The sequence below is a fragment of the Giraffa tippelskirchi genome, chromosome 11 (assembly GCF_054371585.1).
Source record: "Giraffa tippelskirchi isolate mGirTip1 chromosome 11, T2T-mGirTip1v1.2.pri, whole genome shotgun sequence".
Classification (NCBI taxonomy): Eukaryota; Metazoa; Chordata; class Mammalia; order Artiodactyla; family Giraffidae; genus Giraffa; species Giraffa tippelskirchi.
The window spans coordinates 87,542,043-87,551,479 of record NC_137285.1 but is presented as its reverse complement, the minus strand read 5'-3'; the positions used below and the strand labels follow the sequence as shown (position 1 = coordinate 87,551,479).

Genomic DNA, 9,437 nt, shown 5'->3' with positions numbered 1-9,437 from the left:
TATACAGTGTTTAAACTGGATTATAAATACAAATTAAAAAAAAGAAAGCTGTGAGTCCAGGTATAAAACAGACAAAGGAAAGTTGAAGAAAGATGGGTATTTAAGGAAGTCTATTCTCATTTGGTGCAAAATGTCAAAAAATGTCAAGTTAATGCACCCGAGAGATGGGAAAGTGATGGGAAATAGGAAAGAGATGGGAAATAATCAAGGTTCAATACACATAAGAAAGTCCTTAAAAATCAATTAGAATATAAGAAGCCATTAGAAATTTTTATCTCATATTGAGAAGATTGGTGTGTAAACAGAGACAAGTGCTTATAAATAAGTAGATCTAGGTCTTGTTTCTTTATGGAAACTTCATATAAGAAGATCTTGGTAATGCAGTGCTATACGGAATGGACGTTAGACATCTATGAATGTATTAAAATAGATAGGCATTCTTGTACTGAAGATTTATCTAAGAAAAACCAGAAGTGCTTATCTAAAGAAACCCATGGCTGATTCATGTCAATGTATGGCAAAAACTATTACAATATTGTAAAGTAATTAGCCCCCAACTAAAATAAATAAATTTATTAAAAAAAAAAAAAGAAAGCTACTGTATGGAAACTAAGAAGTAAACTTTATTTTTAAATTTTTAAGATTTAAAGTTTTACTCCTGTTTTCTAAATTCTTAGTTTAACTTCCAGTGTTTTTTGTTCTCTTCTAAGGAAGAACATTTTTCGTTAAACTAAGATGTTGCAGAGGGTGAGCATGAGGACCTCTTAGAGGAGGTCAGTTATGTCCACAGCTTCTGTGAGCAAAGGCTGGCACTATGAGCACCAAAACAGCCAAATAAGAGCTCTCGCTCTCACGCCACTTAATGGATGTGGTTGCAGATGTTGTCAAGACATCTACAAAGTAGGCTATGTTCTTTAGTGTTGGAAACTGAAACAGCTGTTAAATTAATTAAGTCAGTATATTTTCCAAGTCTGATTAGGATATGTTTATTTCTGCTTTCACAAAACAGCTGCGATGTAAGGAGTAAAACTGATGTTCTAAGAAACCTAAAATAAAATCAAAATCATCATAAGTTGTCCAGTTCAAGTGAAAGCTTACTTTTGGATCTTCATGTTTTATTTACACTTATAGGGAACATAGTGTATATGGACAATGCAAGGTTTTAACGTCTTTAATTTTGTTTGTAAGTATTTTCACATTTGTCATTCTTTTTAACACATAGTATAGAGGACTAAAACATCAAAACAGAATATGATATGCAAACTCTGAAAGTGGCTTTATTAAGCAAAGAAAGTGATACAAGAAAAAGGACTAAACTTGAATTGAGTATTGCTCTGGGTTTCCCTAAGTTTTATGGTACAGTTTGTTGAGATATAACTGTAGTTATGGTCTATTGACAAGAATCTAGAAGCTTATTTGAGTCATATGAAAGGAGAGAAAAAAAAGAGGGCACAATTTAAAGAAAAAATCTGTAACAAAAATAAGACAAAAGCTCAGAGGCAACTCAACTGCTCCAGATGTTCTGCATCTGCTCACTTGCCCACTGGGGACCCGGAGATAAAGAGATTAACACATTTACACAAAGATGGTTAGACAACAAGCTCAGATAAGCAACATGACAGCTAGGTCCAGGTATCCTAACCAGAGTATGGAGAAAATGACTCACTAAACCACTTAACTCACTTACAAATGATATTTTAATTGATTTAATGTTCAAATGCTACTACAGTGGACTATGAACTGGTTATTAAAAAAAAAAAAAGTCACTTTCATTCTGAACTAGAAACATAAGATGTTTTAATAGTGACTTTTCAAAGGAAACAGCATTAGGATTTTATAAGAGGTAATGAATAATACTCATGTTTTTTAATTACAATTGTAAGTGAGGACAGTATTTTAAAATCCCATTTTCACATGAGAATAATAGAAAATCTTAGTTTTGATGCATGTGAGAAAATTTGGCAAACAGAGGAGTTAGTTTCCTCTTGGCAGATCTACTACAAGGAAATTTTTTTTTAGTTTCCTACTTTATGAAGTTGTTTTTTCTAATTTCAAACATTTATCTGCCTATTCCCGAACACTGTGGATATAACAAGATATCAAGGTGAACAGGATATCAAGGTGAACATGATCTAAATAAATACTTACTTTTTATACTTTTCAAATATGCAGCACAAAGATATAGCCCATCAAAGCAAAATTCTGAAAATTTCAGGAAGATGTTGAAGTAAAAAAAGACTCATATAGCCACATAAAACACATAAGTGGATGTTAATATATAATATATAGTATTAATATAGAATACCATAAAATGGAATAGAAAGTCACCTATCTTGAAATCTTGCTGAAATGTGTCCATTTAACCCAGTGACCCTTAAATTAACACTTGAAGCTAACAGTCTAAATTTGAAATAACAGAAATTAACCAGGTTCATCCTTTCCTTTCTTCCTCTCTCAATTATCAGATACCCTTCAAAGTCCCATTAAGTCATCTTCTTGTTACAAATGTTTCTGCCCCATTCTTACAATATCACTTCCTTTATAAAAGTCAAAATATAAGTCTTTATATATAATCCTTTATTAAAAGGAAAAAATATTTAATCCATCCACATTATTTGAAACATACATTTCCTTATTCATGTTAATTGTAGGGGGTGCCATGAATCATGTGACTGGTAGTGTTTCCTTGTTTACATTGGCTACTATCTTCATGGTACACTGAGAGGGCCATTTCTAACAAAATATAAATGGATTTTTCTCTTGAAACCTCATTCCTGGCTTCATATCTCTCCTACTATTACCTACATATTACCCTATGTCTTGACGTGACTGACCTACATTTTTGATTAATTTTTAGTTGAAAAAATTCCTGTAAGCCAATTTAAATCCTTTCTGAAACAACACTAGTTGAAAGCAAATACATGAAGTACATGAGATAATGACTCAAATTCCAAATTATCAAATCACATGTAATATAAAGGTGTTCTAGGAAGTGAAGCAAACTATAAACAAGCTCAACCTCTGTACCCCACATTAAGGCTGGATGTGCTCAATTATAATGAACACTTAAAGACAAAAACCCCACTGCACAATAAAAGAAAATGCTTTAAGCTTTTAGACTTTGAATCTATTTCGTAATATATTTAAAGAGGTTATAAAAGTCCTGGTGATTCTCTCAGTGAACCAACAGCCTGACTCCAGAGTGGAGCCAGCGAAGCAGAGAAAAAGCCCAGAGAAGTCGAATCTCGGCAACAATCCCTCAGTTAACACATAAAGAAAATAACCTAATTACTGGAAAGTGGGGAAAAGAAAATAAAAAAGTATGAAAGGGTAGAGAAGCATTAAATGTGAACACACACATTTGTCTCCGCTATGGAACAAGAAATCAGCCCAGATCCTGAGGGTAGCCATAAAAAGCAGAGACTGGCTGTTTGTACAACATGTGTGGATGAGTGAGAAGAAGCCAAGAAACAGGAAAAAGACTAATTTTAATTACCAGAAAAGCTGCAAAATAGAGAACACAGAGCTAGTGGCAGGAAGGCTTCCAGCTACAGGCTGCACGACACTGAACTCGCCTCGCCAATTAGAGCCGTCAGACCCCATCAGGGCAGTAAGTGAGTGGGAGAAACAGCCTCCGTGAGGGTGCGCTGGACAGACACACACGAGAGGCGGACGCCGGCCGGCAGCGGGGGAGACCGAGGCTCGCTCCCTGTTCCAGAGACGACAGGGAGAAGCAGCGAACAGTGGGTGGGACTGCTGTCTCAGTACAGACAGGTGCTAACCCCGCGATCTAGGGAAATAGGTTGCCAAAGACACGTAACATAATTTAACCAACAATTACGTCCAGCGAAGTGAGAGAATTCGAGAAGGACTCAGGGAGGAAAAGTAGGAGGAGGACTGGCCGAACAATGGCACTAAAGCTGCCACACTGTGGATTTACTACCTGTGTTATGTTTCCAGTTACATCCATCGGGAAAGAAAAAATTCAGAAAGGGAGCTGCTGTCTGAGACTAAGCCCACTCGGTCTTCAGTTTATTTCGAAGTGACCCCGGGCGGGCGGGGAATCAGGGAGACACAAACACACGAGTCTAAGAGCCCCGAGATAAAACTCGCAAGTGCAGAAACAAAGAGAAGCGCTTCCCGGGCAGGACCCGAGGCGATTCTCCAAAGTGGGGAAAGTCCACTCAGGAGCCCGCCTCAGGGAAGGCAGCAGCCGGTGCCGCCTCGTGAGGGAAAGGCGCCGGGGCTCTCGGGGAGGAGAGAGACGGCCGGTGGCCGCGCGAGGCGCAGGAACTCAGCGGAGGGGGCCCGCGCCGTCCGCCGCGGCCGCGCTGGAATCTCTGACTGAAATTCGCGCAGGTTGAGGGGCGGGGTCCGGAGTTGGGCCGCGGGGGAAATAGCGGCTGACGAGTGAGACGCTGAGACCCAGAAATATCCCTTCCAGGGGCGAGCGGACCCGTACGGCCGGGGACGCGCCGACTGAAGCCCGGCGGCGGGAGGCGCGGGCGGCGGCGGCGGCGCGGGAGGCGGGGCGGGCGCGGGCCGCGCGGGGCCGCATAGCCAGTCAGAGGCGCGGCGCGCGAGCCGCGCGGACGCATTGGCCGCGACGCCCGGGCCCCGAACGCGCCCGCCGGGGGAGGCGCCGCTCCGGCCCCCCGATTTAACCAACTACCGAGCGGGGGAGCGTGTCGGCCAGGAGGCGGCCGCCAAAGTGCCCTGGAAGCGCCGCGCGGGAAGGATGCGTTACCTGCGTCCCCTCCTCAGGGAGCGGCCGGCCGAGCTGGAGGATTCTCTGTGAAGGACTCGAAACTCCGCAGTTGGTCTCCTGCCGCAGGCTGGGGTGGACCTGAGCCTCGGCTCTTGTCTGAGCTGTGCCGACGGGCGAGAGGATGGCAGACGGGAATTGAGAGTCACGGAGGAAGGACGGGGGAGCCTGGCGTCTCCTTGGTAAGTGGCTGACATTCCTTCGCCGGTGACTGCTGTCTGCGATTGTGCACTTGGCTTCCCAGGCGCTGACAGTTTGTGACACGCTCGCTTCTGCAAAGCCATCCTTCCTCGCCCTGTTGCCAGAATTTAAAAACTGTCACATAAAGCTGCTCTTCCCCCCACCCCTCACCCCCCACCCCAACCTTCTTCTTCTTTGAAATCAAACGTGCTCTTTTTCTCTGCTGGGATTTTAGGTCAGAAAAGTTGAGGCAACGCTAAGCATAATCTATTTGTGTACCTCGTAATGTCATTCAGAATGCGAGTAAACAGTTCGTACAACTGAAACGGAAGGTGACAGATGTCAGGAGAGGGTAGGAAATTGTCTGCAAGAGAAACTAAATGTTCAGAAAATAGGCTTTACTTCTCAGGTACTGAATGTATGTCTTCTGACTGAGCAGTGTGTTTGTGAGAATAAAGCCTAGATCACTGGACATCTGGCAGTGCGATAACTTGTTAAAATTCAGTAGAGATGCTCTATAAGTGGAGTTCTACAAAGTTCGAGAGACTGAACGAACAAGTATCTTGAATTATGCTAAGGTGTTTTCTCAGTGTTGTGTAGGAAGGCGACAGATTTTTTAAATGAATATAAAAATGTGCTCAGACATATACTCAAAACTCCTTATTGAGTTTTTTATTGAAAAATTTGAGAGAACATTAATTTGCATATATATGAACATAGTATACGGTAAGTTACAAATAACACTGACAACCTCAAAAATTTTCAGTTGTTTTAATTAACCTTATTTTGAAAATACAAGCATTCACTAAATGTTTGAGAATTATTTTATTTTTAAATTTCATAACCCCTGTCATGAAAACTATAATGAATGTGGTAATTAAAGCACAGGTTTGGAAGAAAAAGAAAACCTTTTAACTGTTTGTGAATTGCCTTAACCTGTGTTCAGTTCGTCTGCTTTTTCTGTTAATTTAAAAGACAAAGTCATTTAAAGATGGCATACTTCTGTTTTGATTCTCTATTTTAACTGGAAATATGATGGAAGAAATAGAGGTTCATTAGAATACTAGCATTATAAACTACACACAAATAGTGGGTCAAGTTTTAAAATCAATAGAGGTATTTTTGTTTACTGTTGAACTATAACACGACTGCAGAAATAACTTACAACTATCACAGCAAGCTTAAAGAGTTCATCATGATTAATATTGTGACCCTAAACATAAAGAATTAGTAATGATTAGGTCATTATTTTTTTCAAAGTGCCTGTAATGAATTTTAAGCCACTCCAAATGTTTCTTTGCATATTTACCTACTTCATATTCAGATTATTATATGTGGAGTAGTATATTGAATCTCATACTTGACAGGTATATGTCCCTTTGATTCAAGTGGAAAAAACAATATGACTATGTAACAATACATCACATGAAACAAATGAATAAAAAAGTAAAAGATGTTACTAAGACCATCTAAGTTAGTGAAAAAAACAAAGCCCAAAATTTAAAGTTACAAAAATGAAATGAGAATAAAAAATAAAATAGAATTTGAAAATAACTGGAGTGTGGTGAGATGGTATTAAAGTATATTTCAAAATAGAAAATCAACAAAATGTTTGTTACAATATAAGTGCCAATGTTTTGTGCAAGGATTGGTGGTGTTTTTAAATTGTTCTTATTTGAAACATCTGAAAACTAAAAAATGAGGAGGAAAAGCAATTCATTTTAAGTTCTCTTTGATTCCATACACAACTGCATAGATAGTTTGAGTTCTCAAAGTTTAGACAAAAGAACATTACCCCAATAGATTAACTGAATGCTAGATTTTGCTTGTAAATTGTGAGGCACAAGCATAGGAGGATGCATTTGAAAATAGATCTGAGAAGCTACAGTTGTGTGATTTTTAAATGAATTGCGAAAATACCTTAGTGTTTCCCAAAGTGAGTAATACTTCAAATATTAGGTGGTCTGAAATCTTTATTTAGTTAGGAAGATAAGCTAAAATCACACTTTGAATGTAGACACGGGCTATGTTTATTTGAAAAATAATTAAAACTAGTTTCTTGTGAATGTTTATAATCTTATGTGTCCAGTTAAGTGACACTATTAAAAATGGACCAAGTCTGGTTAATATATAATTCTTTCTATATCTTTTTTATTTAACAGTTTAGGAAATCTTCACCACCTCCAGGGAAGAGGTTGGAGTGTGGTTTAATATTAAAACTGACTTAGTGATCAGGACCAGAGGGTGTCAGTAAAGGGTAGAGGGCTCTCCAGGTGGAGAAAGTAAGAGCATGTGGTGCTAGCCAAGTCGTTCTGGGAGTTTGTCTTTTAGCTACAACAAAAGGGTATACTTTTATGGAATTTAAAAAAAAAAAAAAAAGGATGAAAACTTGTCTGGATGACTGTTCTAGGTTAAAGTTGATTTAACTATATTTAAGTTCCTTTGGTTAAGATGAAGTTTTATAGAGGAGCTTACTGTTCTGTAACCATTAAAAACTAACTTAGGAATTTTATGAGACCAAGCAAGATACTTAAAATACACTGAGATGCCGATTCCATCCTTCCACACCTATTTTGCTTACCAGTAGTCCTTGAATTGCCTCTGTTTTTAAATGTGGTTAAAACAATTTTTTTACTAAGAGGTTGGAAATTTATTTGTCTTAATTTAAATAGACCTGTATATTTATATTATTTGATATCTCAAAATTCCAACTTCAAGACCTCAGATTTATTCATCTATTTCTTATTACTAAAGATACAAACATAAAGTGGGAGAGGTTTATTTCTGACAAGATATTTTTAATTAGTGTTACAAGGTTGTGCTTATATGTTACATGAACTTCTTAACACTTTATAGCAGGAAAGAAGCTGGTCGGAAGCTCAAAGCGGTGGGATCTTTGCCAGGTCTGTTTTCTGAGCAGTTGTGATCAATAACTCTACATCAGAGACTGGTGCATTTTAAAAAGTAATGAAGTATACAAAAACTCTGTAACACAAGATTTAGGGTTAATAACGATTATGAACAATGTCTCATATCTCTACTCAGACCCTTTCAAGTAATTGCTCCTGTTTTATATTTTTTAATATTCAAAGTATAATGTTAGAAAGGTTCTGATAAATGGAATGCTATCAGTTAATATTCCTCTTAGATATTTTTACAGTTTTTTAAGTTAATTATTTTCATGAAAATGAATAAAACAAATTTGGTAGTATTGCACTGATGTGGATATGAGGAATTTTTAAATGGCTTTATTATATATTTGCTTTTTAGAAAGATATTAAATTCTTTTAATTAATAAGTTGGTGGTTAAATTAAAATTATATCCTATGAACTTGATATAAGACTATATATTTAACTTCATTTGATTTTTACTTATTATAAATCTGTGTATATGGTAAATGTTGAACACTTTCATCCTTATCAACCCCTTAAGTTAAACAGTCTTTAATTTCATATTCCAAAGTATTGCATATTGTATTTTTGACTTACAAACTTCTTAACTTTAAATGTTTCAGTGGAATTATCAGTTCTTAAGACTTACTGAAACTGAAAATGTTAGTCGCTCAGTCGAGTCCGACACTTTGAGACACCATGAGCTGTAGTCCGCCATGTTCCTCTGTGCATGGGATTTCCCAGGCGAGACTGGAGCTGGTCAAAAAATGGAGACTCTTCTTTTCTTTAGTACAGGGAAATGGAACTCTAGAAATAGGCCATAAGGTAATTCTGAAAAATAATAAAAATTCCCAAAATTCCCTTTTTGGGAAATAGAAAAAAAGAATTAATGAATCCCCCATTTCTTAATCTAATATAAAACAGTATGGTGTGAGCAACTTTAGAAAGTATAGTCATGTTGTTTTACCATGTGTTTCTTGACCTGGAGTTTCTTGTGATCACTGTCATTTGTAAATAGTTCCAAAAATGTTTTATTGGATGGATTTGACAACACAGGTGCAAAACTGGTTTTTATTCTGGTCTTCTCAGTGGTCACTGGTTAGCTTGCTTCCCTCTGGATACCACTTTTTTATTTTTAACAAGTCACTTTTCTTAAAAGATCTTAGTAGGACTTGCACATTTTCTCTTATTCCACTCATAGTTCCAAATATTTCTTATACTCACTTCTATAGACCAAAAAAGTTAAAATCTTGAAAGAAAACAAGATATTAACATATTGTATTAGTGTATGTGTATAAGCTTTCCCATAGGCATACCTTTACAGTTTGTGTCTTTATTAAAATATGAATCTGCCTATGGTTAAAATGACTAATTTGAATGTTATCCAAAATTTAAGAAACTATATATCAGGCAAGGAAGAAACAGAAAGTGTTTCATTCATCTGAGTAATCAAAAACTCTTGTTTGTGACTATTGACTGGAAAAGTGTAATTATATGAATAAACATTTTATGATGGGGAGTCATAATCTGCTTGCTCCTTATCATTCTTATAGCTGTTAAATGCTCAAGAAGGAGATCATCTCATTTTCTGTTATGATCC

The 9,437-nt window shown here is 37.3% G+C and overlaps 1 protein-coding gene across 1 annotated transcript in view; it reads left to right on the top strand.

Annotated features, from left to right (window-relative positions):
* The first annotated feature begins 4,562 nt into the window (after positions 1–4,562).
* Positions 4,563–9,437, top strand: part of CNTN5 (contactin 5) — a 1,514,795-nt gene continuing 1,509,920 nt past the window's right edge. Inside the window, exon 1 of the mRNA XM_081545335.1 lies at positions 4,563–4,947. The gene's annotated coding sequence lies outside the window, so the exon portion shown is untranslated. The remainder of the gene's footprint in view (positions 4,948–9,437) is intronic.